General features: G+C 46.3%; 1 protein-coding gene across 7 annotated transcripts in view; it reads right to left on the reverse strand.

Annotated features, from left to right (window-relative positions):
* The window catches only part of Sv2b (synaptic vesicle glycoprotein 2B), a 158,204-nt gene extending 151,687 nt beyond the window's left edge, over positions 1 to 6,517 (reverse strand). Inside the window, exon 1 of one of the 7 annotated variants that reach the window (XM_075953137.1) lies at positions 6,223 to 6,517. The gene's annotated coding sequence lies outside the window, so the exon portion shown is untranslated. The other 6 variants (XM_075953138.1, XM_075953140.1, XM_075953135.1 and 3 more) reach the window with 6 other exon arrangements.
* Positions 6,518 to 12,424: the final 5,907 nt, after the last annotated feature.

The raw sequence follows: 12,424 nt of genomic DNA on the forward strand, positions 1-12,424 counted from the left end.
AGGGGCTCACTCTTCGTTTTCCCTCACACCTGCCTCCATGCCTGTCCTCACACCTGCCCCCATGCCTGTCCTCACACCTGCCCTCATGCCTGTCCTCACACCTGCCCCCATGCCTGTCCTCACACCTGCCCTCATGCCTGTCCTCACACCTGCCCTCACACCTGCCCCCATGCCTGTCCTCACACCTGTCCTCACACCTGCCCTCATGCCTGTCCTCACACCTGCCCCCATGCCTGTCCTCACACCTGTCCTCACGCCTGTCCTCACACCTGCCCTCATGCCTGTCCTCACACCTGTCCTCACACCTGCCCTCATGCCTGTCCTCACACCTGCCCTCATGCCTGTCCTCAAACCTGTTCTCACACCTGCCCTCACGCCTGTCCTCAAACCTGCCCCCATGCCTGTCCTCACACCTGCCCCCATGCCTGTCCTCACACCTGCCCTCATACCTGTCCTCACACCTGCCCTCATGCCTGTCCTCACACCTGTCCTCACACCTGCCCTCGTGCCTGTCCTCACACCTGCCCCCATGCCTGTCCTCACACCTGCCCTCATGCCTGTCCTCACACCTGCCCCCATGCCTGTCCTTACACCTGCCCTCACACCTGTCCTCATGCCTGTCTTCACACCTGCCCTCACACCTGTCCTCACACCTGCCCCCATGCCGTCCTCACAGCTGCCCTCACACCTGTCATCACACCTGCCCTTACACCTGCCCTCCCGTCTACACTTTATTTCCACATCCTACTTTGCCATAGCTTCCCAACCCCACTCAAGTATTTCCCTCCTCCTTGCCCTGCTCGGTGTTTCTTAATTGCCTAATATAGTATACAGATATTCGTGTATTTATATGGTTGCTCCCCTACTGGAATGAAGGTTTCATGAAGAGGAGCTTGCACTACATTTAATGCTACTTGCTCTGACTATGACATGCCTGGCCCTACAGAACTTTCAATAAATATTTAGTGAGTTTCTGTCTAAAGATTCATGGAGACACAGAGAAAAGACACTCACACGGGAAAGCCACAAGGTGACTCCTTCGAACTTGGTCCATGGAGAAAGGAGATTTACCCACGGGAACTAAAATTTTAATGGATTTTTGCTAATTCTTTGAGACTTGCATCTATGCATACAATGTATCTTGATCAGATTCACCCTGACTCTTCCTCCTAACAACTCTTAGTTCTAATACATAACCCGGCCTCTCCCAACTTCATGGTGTGTGTGTGTGTGTGTGTGTGTGTGTGTGTGTGTGTGTGTGTGTGTGTGTTTGTCTTCTATCTGTCTGTCTATCTATCTATCATCTATAAAGTCCAATTTGTGCTGCCCATGAAATTTCCAGTATAGGGCCATCTCCCAGAGCACAAATGACCTACATGGAAGCACACCCTAAAAGAAAATTGACTCTGCTTATCAACTGTCAATAGCTCCTCAGTTAGGGGTAGGGCTCCTGAACCCTTCTCACCTCCATACCCAAGGGAGCTTTAAGCATTAAGAGCCAGACACGCCAAATCCTTCTATTCCCTGCACCTTGCCCTTTGCAATATTGAGTCTAACTGCTGCTTGGCCTCTTGGCTAAGATCAACTGAAGAAGTGGAATCCATTTCTTTACACCTCACACTGACTTCCTTGTAAGTCGCTTTTGCTACTAAACAAGGATGAGGTGATGGTCTGTCCACTACCCCTAGGTTTGGGGAGACCATTCACATTTCCATCCTCTTTCTTTCTTTTCTTCTCCTCCTCCTTTTCTTTCTTTTTCTAGACAAGATCCCGTGTAGTTGAGGTTGGCCTTGAACTTATGATGTAGCGAAGGATGACTTTGTACTTCTGATATCCTGCCTTCATCCCTCACATGCTGATATTTCAGACATGTAGCTCCATTTTATAAGTTTATAAGGTAATGGGGTTCAAATTCATGGCTTTGTGTGTGTTAGGCAAGCCTTACGGGCTGAGCTACATCCCCAGACCACGCACTTCCCCTTTCTCTTGGCTCTCTGTCCTTGCCCTGTAAAAATGTCCAGCTATACTGGGAAAAGATGAGAGACAACAATGATCCGAGCCAAATCATGCCAAATCAGCAATTTTTCAGACTCCCCATCCATTTGTTCATCCAAGTCACATGAACAGGCACAGCAGAGACCAGCCAAGCACAACTCAGATCTGAAGATCTCTCAGCCACTCCATACACGTGAGAGAAAATGATAAATGCTGGTTGTTCAAGGTCAGCGAGTTTGAAGGTGGCATGTTTCATAGCCTCAATAGCAAGACAAACCCTAAGATGTACGGCCAGTCCTTCAGGTAGTTATCTAGGCAGCTTTGCTCCCTGTGGCTCGGATGTCATGAGGTCTGCAGGACCTGCATAGACAAGCCGTGGAACACAATGTCTCAGCCGCTGCAGATCAATAGCCTGGCATGCAGATGAACAAAGCCATTCTGACATAGCCCGGAGAGACAGATCAGGTTTCTGAGACTAAGAAGTATGACTAAGAGCCAGACTGTGGATGGGGAAATGCACAGAAATAAACGTTTTCTTCTGAGATGGATTGGATGAGGGCCAGTCAGCCACTCTGACCTTGACCCAAGCTCCCCGCATCCTATTTCACAGATGCTTTGACAAGGTGCTCAGCCATCAACCCCCACTTTGTTCGTGAAACACTGCAGTAGGGCTTACTGCACCACGGAGAACTGATGGAGCCCTCAGATCCCCAAATACTGCTTTCTCCAAAGGGCAGAGCAGCAAGCTGTGATCTTTATATTAAGCTTCTGGATGGAAGCCCCAAATAAATTCGCCACCCAGCCATATGTAACTGCACTCCATGGTGCACTGAAGGTCAGTATATTTCCAGATGATCCCATCCTTTCCATAGCCACAGAAATTCTTGCCAAAGAAAAGAGAACATGAGCTAGCAAGGACAACACCTGCTGAACTGTTCGCTAAAGGTGACTCTTTGGTCCATTTGAAAAAAGAAGCAAATGCAAACACAGCTCTCAGTCTGGGTTCTAAGAATCTGAGCCATCTCCTTAGTCCCTGTTTGCCTTGCAAGGATGTATCCCTCATGCTTGTTGCATTAAATCATGTTTTGAAATGCCCAGGTACCACTTCCTAGCAAATAACCTTCTTCTAAAACATAGAGCATCAGAACTCAGTCAAGTCCTTAAACAAGAAGTCAGTGCCATATCTTAGCGACAAATGTATAAACATAAATCACAAGATGAAGAACAACATTGACCTTGTCAAGTTATCTCCAGTCTTCCAGTCAGTTCCCACCACTATACCCCTCCCCCTGTTCACACAACTCAGCTTCCTGGGTCTCTTTCTCGCTTTTGTATGAACATGTTTGACTCCTGTCTCTGACTTTTGTGGGTTCTGTTACTTGACCCACACTGCCTGGATTCCTCCCTCACTTTCCCCAGAACTGATCAGATATCCTTGTTGTCAAAGATCTCCCTGACCACATAGAAAGGTAGAGATAGATAGATGATAGATAGATAGATAGATAGATAGATAGATAGATAGATAGATGATAGGTAGGTAGATAGATAGATAGATAGATAGATAGATAGATAAGTAGATAGATAGATGGTAGATAGATAGATAAATAGATAGATAGATAATAGATGATAGGTAGATAGGTAGATAGATGATAGATAGTAGATAGATAGATAGATAATAATTAGATGATAGATAGATAGATAGATAATAATTGGATGATAGATAGATAGATAGATAGATAGATAGATAGATAGATAGATGATAAATCCACCCCCAAGCCCTTACAGCATTCCTCATGCTTTTTACTCAGCTTTCTCTTTCTATCACAATAGCCCTTGAGCTAATAAGTGGCTATATACTTTCTTATTTGTTCATTATCTACACACACACACGCACACACACACACACACACACACACACACACACACTTTGCTCAATTCTATATGCCTTACATATCGGGAAATACCTGACACCATGGTAGGAATTCAATGAACAAACTTTCATTTCTTAAGTAGTGACTTCATGCCAGATGGTTAATACACAACAATCGTTTAACAGAGAACAAATTGCTTTTAAGTGTGTTTTGCATAAGCATCATGATAGCACCAATGCTTCAGATCAGGGAATCAAAGCTCAAAAAAAGGCTAAGATGCTTGCCTGAGACCCACACCAGCTCTCTGTGAACAGTCAAGGCCATGCTACCTCCAGTGTGCCAGGCTACTGTTCAAACATCATCTGGTGGTTTTGGTTACAAAATGCATATCAGGCACACCTCTGGCAACAGGAATATTCCATGAGCATTTCTTTCTGTCACTGGTCACTTTTTGTCCCAGAAGAATCAAGCCCAAGACTAGATGTTCCTCCCCCAGAGTAAACGGGCATCCTGAGCTGTACTGGGACATGAATGTCCAGGGATAAAATAATAAATAAGTCAATAAATGAAGGAAGGAGGGAAGGAAGGAAGGAAGGAAAGAAGAAAGGAAGGAAGGCAGAAGTTGATCTACTCTGAAACTCCATTAGAGTTTTCCAGAGACCTTGCCGTGATGAAACACTATTTCAGTCTCCCATAGTCCAGGAATTCAGGGATTTATTAAAGATTAAAAGTGAAAAGTTCGACTGCATTGGTGTGCTTCACCCTCGGTGCCAACCAAGTGCTTAGTTGGCACTAGCCATGTCCTGCAAACATCAGGTCAGCCTTCCTCCCCATCGGCCAGTGAGGATGATGGCATGAGAGAGGACTGTGGGTCACTCAAGACCAATGGACCAAGAAACAAATCCGATCCCTACTAAGCCCCACGGGGCCTTCGTTTGAAATAATCCCCTTCCCTTCTCCACAGTCACCCACTCTTATTTTGTCTCAGACTGTTTACACCTCCTTACTACAGGTGTCTGTCCTCAGCGGGTGTGAGCTTGTGCAGTGTTAGGACTCTGTTCCCATCGCCTCTGCAACCCTAAGGATCAACCCCACCTCTGACAAGTATTAACGTTAGGTACATATTTGCTGACTCAGGGAAGACGCAGCATGAGCCTCACATATCAACTGCATCCTCTAGCAAGCAGAACAACTAGCCCCTTCCGCACAGGGCAGGCAGCAAAAAACGTGGCAAGAGACCTCTGAGCTGACCGCAGCGTCTAGTTCCCCAACATGCATTCATCTCTCATCCTTCACCTGCCCCTCCCTGAGGCCCAGAACCACCCACATTCACCTTCCAAACATGCTTTTAAGAAGGGGCAAGCATCCCCCCAGCGCCCCACCCTACCTTACCACAGCCCGACACATCGACGTTAAGTTACCTTTAAACTGTGTCTGTTCGCATCTGCGATTTCTGGATAAAAGACAGCGTTTGGGCAGCAGCTCTGCTGCACCCCGACCGATGAGAGATCTCCCACCCCTCTGAAAGAACAGCAGCGCCTTGCTCCTCCCCAGCTAACTGCATTCGCTCACCCATCCCCTGCAAAACAAATCATCTTCTTTTCCTTGCGCTAAAACCCATCCATCAACAAATCCCGAGTCCCTAAGAAACGGCTCCCACGCCCGCGGAGGGCGCCCTCCACACAGAAAAACACACACTCACAAACCCCAGTCCAGAGCCAGCAGGTGTGGGCATGTATTTAATCTGTCCTTTGAAAACAAGCCGGTTTATGAGGGGTAGGATCGAAACTAAAGGGATGCCCAGGAACCTTGTGGAAAGCAATGTAAATGCCAAGTAGCCAAGTTGGGAAACTATTTACCGCGCCAATAGTTCACGCGGTTTCACTCCTAGTCCTGGGGAAGGCCACGTTCAAAGAAGCGAAGCGCGCAGCCCAGGGCAGCAGCAAGTGCTCCCTTCTCGGTGCTGCTTTCCAACTCCGCTGTCCTTTGAGGATTTCCCCATCAACCGCACCCTTTGGTCCCAGCGTGGGGCTCAGTATGTCAGGCCTGGGAACCCGGGTCTGCACACACCGCCGCAAGGATCGCCGTCCCCTACCTGGGTGGAAAATCCGCAGCTAGCCCGGCAGCAGCTGAGCAGCCTCAGTCTGGGCAGCCGCGGCTAACGCAGCGCCCCGGGGATCCCAAGAGAGGGAGAGGCAGGCACTTGCCTGGGACACACCTGCACCGCCGCGCCCTGGTCGCCGTCGCCGCCACCGCCTCTGTGAAGCGCGCTCCCGCCCCCCTGCAGCACCCCAGCCCTCCCAGGACTCGTGAGTCCTCTCTTCAGCAAGATCAGAGCGCTAGCCCAGGCACCGACCTTATTCACTGCGGAAAGCTCTTTCCGTCTAAGCCCCTTTCGGATTCAAGAGTTCAGGATAGGTTGGAGGGGAGCCAGCGCCCACTCCCAAGTCCCGCCCTCCGCTTTCTGGATTTGCAGATGGACCGATCTGCAAACTTCTTAGTCCGTTAGGTTTGCTCCCAGTTGACTGTAATCATCTTGCTCTCCCCATCCCCCTACCCCTACCTAAAGCGACAAGGTGCACGTGGCTCCATCTCTATACCCACCCACCCCTGACCAGGGTATGTCACATGACGAAGTTCTCAGGCAGGGGGAAACCTCGGATTAAGCTCTCCCCAAACTATATAAAATAATGGATGTTGACTAATCACTCTGGCCTTATTAACCCCTTTGGACCTGAAAAAGAGCTTGCTTAGCCGGTGGAGGGTCCAGAGGGGAGTGAGGAAAACTTGGAGAGTTTGGACATATTGGAGAAAGGCTCTAGTCATTTTCCTCTTCCCAACACCCTCAACTCATGTTCATAGCTGGCTCACAGCCGCAATTCAGCCAGCATGGAAAGACATTCTCCAAGCATGGGGCTCCTTGTAGGAGAAAATAAAGAGTAAAATAACCATTGAAATGTATTTAGGGGAAGAGTGGGAGAAGGGTGTCTGTGCTCCACATGAGCAGGGCTCTCAGAGGTCAGAAGAGGGCATCGGATAGCCTGGAACTATAGTTACAAACAATTGTGAACTGCCATATGGGTGCTGGGATTTGAACCCGGGTCCTCAGAAGACCAGCAAGTGCTCTTAACCGCTGAGCCATCTCTCCAATCCCAAATGATAACATTTTTAAAGAACAAAAGTAAACAAAAAAGGATATGGTAACACAAATGTCTATAAATAAATAACTGGGTAAATAAATTGCTATAGTAATATTAAAAATTATGCTGGAAAAAATAGCTCAAAAAATGAATCTGGACCTTTATTTCATGTATAAAAACTAACTTATAATAAGTTAAATATCTAAATACAAAAGCTAAAATCATAAATCTCTACAAAAAGTTATGACATAGCATTTGACAATTATTTCTTGGATACAATCCCAAAAGCCTAGATAATTCAAAAATTAGTTTATTTTGTCAATATGTTTGTAGTCCTATGTCAATATGCCTTGTACTCAGGAGGCAGAGGTGGGAGGATCTGAAATTCAAGGATAAAGACCCTAATCCCAAAAAACAAAGTTATTGGTAGATGGTGTGTGTGTGTGTGTGTGTGTGTGTGTGTGTGTGTGTGTGTGTGTGTGTGTGCAAGAAAGAGAGAGGGAGGGAGGGAGAGAACAGCAGAATCAGAACTCCTGTTCTTTGCAGATCTGCTCTGTGTTTAAGGAATTCTTATTCCGTGCCTGGAGTTTAAGTGTCTCACTGTGCTTATCACAGGACTGGCCCTTCAGAGAAAGCCTTCCTTCCCAACACACTTCCATCTGCCTTTTTAGGACCCCCACCCAGCCTGTCATAATTCATTATTCAACAGATTCACTGTGTGCCAGGACCCGGAGTGCTTTCTGATTACAAACCAACACATGGCACCAAGGGCTACTCTAAAGGGTCTTCAGTGTGGTCCCTCCGTCTACAGCAAGCTTAACCTCTCATATGTACACATGGTACCAGGGGCTACTCTAAAGGGTCTTCAGTGTGGTCCCTCCGTCTACAGCAAGCTTAACCTCTCATATGTACACATGGTACCAGGGGCTACTCTAAAGGGTCTTCAGTGTGGTCCCTCCGTCTACAGCAAGCCTGACCTCTCATATGTACACATGGTACCAGGGGCTACTCTAAAGGTCTTCAGTGCGGTCCCTCCGTCTACAGCAAGCCTGATCTCCGATACATGCTCGACCTCAGGGATCCCCCGCCCTAGGAGAGAAGAGTAGCTTCAGCTCTCTGAAAAGGGTTCTTCCTGCTTGGAATATAGTTTACCTGGTCCTCTGTGCTTCCCGTGGCCTCCAATATGTTTTCAACACCATTCCTATAATTTATCCATTTTTAGAGGATTCTTGGCTGGAGGAGATGAAGGACTTGCTACCATTGATTAAACATTACCAGGAATCAGGACCCAACTTGCTGATTTTTCAATAACCTCATGATATTTTCATTAGGTCCTGTAGCAGTTTCCAACAAGTTATGTAACCTGCCGAAGTCCTTAGTAAAATTAGGAGAGAAAGACAAGTTGTCCGGAGCCCAATTCAGCAGTGGTAAGGACGGCCACCATCTATGGTCTCCAGCGTTGAGAACGGCCTTCTCTTTGCAGGGAAAGGAATGGAATCCTGATGTCTAAGAATCTAAGGGAGGTATCAGTTTTAAAAGGCTCCTTTGTGGTCTGCCTTGAGTCAGATGCATAAAGGATGTGTTTTAAATTCAAGGCACATCTCTCACCAAAATTCTAGTGTAGAAAATTAAATTAGTTTTCCCTATTCCTCAGGACCCAACGCATAAACTTCCCACTCTCAATAGGGGCTCCTGTTTATTTTTTTTTCAATAAGCATAGGGAACCATTCAAATATCAGCATTGTCCTGCCACAGAAGATCACTATCAAGTGTGACTACCAACCTCATTAATACGAACACTTCTCAGAAAGCATGTTTGTCATTTCAGTTTGAAAATGTAAGGGACAGCGACAATGTAAATCCTTCGCTTAGAAGAGCAAAAGTCACCACTAGACAACTGGGAAAAATCTGCATCACGTTTGTTTTGTAAAAGGCCAGGCACAGGTGAGGGCAGAAGCCATCCGGCATCTCCTGGCTCCTGGCTGCCAAGGACAAGTGACAGCTATAGGGGAGTGGAAGCCACACGTCCTGGGAAGTCCTGGGGTTCACTCTGCAGGCCTTTGACTGATAGACATGTGGGCAAAATCCCTTCTGTGGTTTTCTGGGAGAGTGAATCTTCTTCACTCCCTGCGCTGCCAGAGAAGGGGTTCAGATAGTAATAGAGCCAGAATTAGCTGATTTACAGTGTGTGCGTGTGTGCATGCGAGTGTGTGTGTGTGTGTGTGTGTGTGTGTGTGTGTGTGTGCGCGCGCGCTTCTCTGTGGATATGTGCAGAAGCCAGATGTCAACCCCAGGTGTCCTCCTTTCACCAGCTGCCTTGCTTTGTGAGACAGGGTCTCTCATTGGACTAGAACTCACCAATTAGGCTAGTCAGGCTGGCCTTTGAGCCCGAAGACCTTCCTGTCTTAACCTCTCCGGTGCTAGGATTACAAATGTGTGTCACCATGTCAAGTTTATGTTGTTATTATTGTTGCTGCTGTTGTTTTCGCATAGGTTCTTGGTTCGAAATCAGTCCCTTGTGCTTATATAGTAAGCTCTTACCATTTGAGCTATTGCCCTATGCTTGGTCGTTGGTATCTAGGAGAAAAATATAGCCCGATACTATAGGCAAACCTGTAGTGATATTTTGTTTATGTTTTAACAAATAAGGCTTGCCTGAAGATCAGAGTGCAAAGTTAAGCCACTAGAGGCCAGGCAGTGGTAGCACACACCTTTAATCCCAGGACTCGAGAGACAGAGGTGGAAGGATCTCTGTTAATTCAAGGCTACCCTTGGTTGTACTAAAAGAGAAACAGAGCTCACATCATAGGTGATCCCAGCACTTAGGATCCCACACCTTTAATCCCAGCACTAAGGAAGTGGAGACAAGAGTGATATGGCTGGGCAGAGAGAGGAATGTAAGGTGGGAGAAGAGAGGAGCTCATTACAATCAGAGGTTTGGTAGAGACAGGTGCAGTCTGAGGATGCAGCCTGAGGATGCAGTCTGAGGATGCAGCCTGAGGATGCAGCCTGAGGATGCAGTCTGAGGATGCAGCCTAGGATGCAGCCTGAGGATGCAGCCTAAAGAGACGGTAGGAGGACAGGATCGCCCCTTTGGTCTGAGCATTGGTAAGGTAAAATGTCTCTCTAGTGGCCGACTGCACTGCTTCTCTGATCCTTCGGCTTTCACCGCCTCCACCTCATATCTGATTCTGGGTTCTATTTATTAAGAGCAAATAGAATTCAAGTTACACAAACCAAGCAAATTCTAGAGATGGTCTGCAGATTTTTAATGTGAAATTAGGGAAAGAAAGGGGCTGTACGCCGTCTCCCAGCCAGCTAGAGGAGGAAGGGACTTCCACGCACTGACAACTGCTGACAGACTTCCCCGTTCATCCTGAATTTTATCACTGTTTCAGTTCTGATGATTCACTTAGGCTCTCACCAAACAGTGTTAAAATGCCACTGCCCTGTATGAAGACACTCTCAGCAGCCAGGTCAACTCTAACGATCGACTTAACCAGCGCCTTTCAGCAGTGTGCTTGGCACTGAAAGGTGTTCCCTGTGCGTAATTGCTAATCTCAAAATCCTGTAGGGGTTTAAGCACGCACACTGCTTTTATTGTAGAAATCAAAAAGCTTAGAGTGGTCAGGTGGTTTTCAAGCAGTAAATGATGGGGTGGAGAGGCGTATCATACTACAATCCAAAGCCAGGGTTCCCCCCACAAAAACACTCTTTAGGCCACACCCCACCGCTTGCCCCCTCAACACACGCAGACTGGCTCCCAACGGCAGGCGCATCCGTCTATGCCTTACATTTTGTACGTATTCTCTCTTGCGTGTCTTCCCATGCGCATCTTCTCCCCCTAATGCTGTGGGAGCTCTTGACTGTAAAAGTTGTTTTTCGGGTAAGCTCCTGCGGAGAGTCCACCTTCTCCGAGAAACCTTTCCAGGGTTTCTGGTCCTAATCTAGTTCTCCAGGGCAATCCTCCCTTCCAGGTAAATATGAAGTGTCTGTACCAAGTCTTTATTAACTCCCTGAATACAGCTTTAGTCTTTTCAGACAGAGGAAACACAGAAATGACTGCAAGTATCATGGAATATACATAAGAATAAACTATATTTTTAAATAGTATATGTATGAAATGTCACAATAAAACTCATTTATTTGTGTGCCAAGCAAAAAATTAAATATACATTTTCAATGCATATTTAATATCTTTATATGTTATATAAATATATAATATATTATATCAATATAAGTATTTTTATATATTAATATATAAAATATATATTTGCTAAGATTTTGAGCACATATTGTATACCAGGAACAGTAGTAAACTACTTACATGTTCTAGCTTGTTCAATCTTCACAGCAACTTTGTAAAGGAAGTCCCTCTGCACTTATGAAATAAGTGTAGCGATTCATACAGGGATAAAACAAGTCCCAAAAGTCACATGACTGACCAGGAGAGTTGGCTCAGTGGTTAAGAATACTGATTGTTTTTCCAGAGAACTTTGGTTTCTCAGCACCTACATGGTGGCTCAAAACCAGTTCCAGAGAATCGGATGCTCTCATCTGGCCTCCTTAGGCACCAGATGCACACACACATACGCGCGCGCGCGCACACACACACACACACGGTACACAGATGTGCAGGCAGGCAGAATGCCCTTACACCCAGGTCAGAAGTTAGGCACACCAGCTCAAGAGGCTGTGCTTTTAAAACTACTGCTGAAGCATTATAGGTTCTGGCACAGGATGAGGAGATGAATTGGCCTCTTAGAAGTTTTCACAGAAGAAATTTTAATGGTGTCCTGAAGAATTACTATCAAGGGACCAGGAAAATGAGGGTCCAATGGACATTATGGTATGCAATAGGTGCTCAATAATGACACCTATAATGCAAATACATATTTAAAGATATTGAAATGTGTATTTAAATTTTTGGTGATGTATAAAGAAATGAGCTTTAGTGTAACAGTTTCAGATATGTGCATCAATAGTAAACCAGTTTATTTTTGTATACCTGTCATGTGCTTTTATGTGTGGTCATTTTTGTGTTCCCAGTGTCTAAAGAGAATGAATATATAATATGTTCAGTGAAAGAATGAAGACAGGGTACAGAGAATCCATACACGATTCAATCCAGACTCCTTCAGCAACTGTAGAGTTTAGAAAGATGTGAGTTCCGTGTGTGGCCCATGACCGGTGATTGGCAGTTCTAGAGGTAATCACAGCCCCCTTAGCTATGATTTACTGAGACCCCAAAGCCTAGCAGCATTTCTTTGCAACAGAGTCTGACTTTAGACATTGGTGAGATCTAACAAAGCCCCTTCCAGAAGCCCTGTCTCTCTGTTCTGGTTGCAAGAGGGGAAGCAGATAGCTCTACTTGTTGCTGGCAGCCACTCTAAGCCATGGTGAGGACCAGCACCTGCA

The sequence above is a fragment of the Microtus pennsylvanicus genome, chromosome 18 (genome assembly GCF_037038515.1).
Source record: "Microtus pennsylvanicus isolate mMicPen1 chromosome 18, mMicPen1.hap1, whole genome shotgun sequence".
NCBI classification, from domain to species: domain Eukaryota; kingdom Metazoa; phylum Chordata; class Mammalia; order Rodentia; family Cricetidae; genus Microtus; species Microtus pennsylvanicus.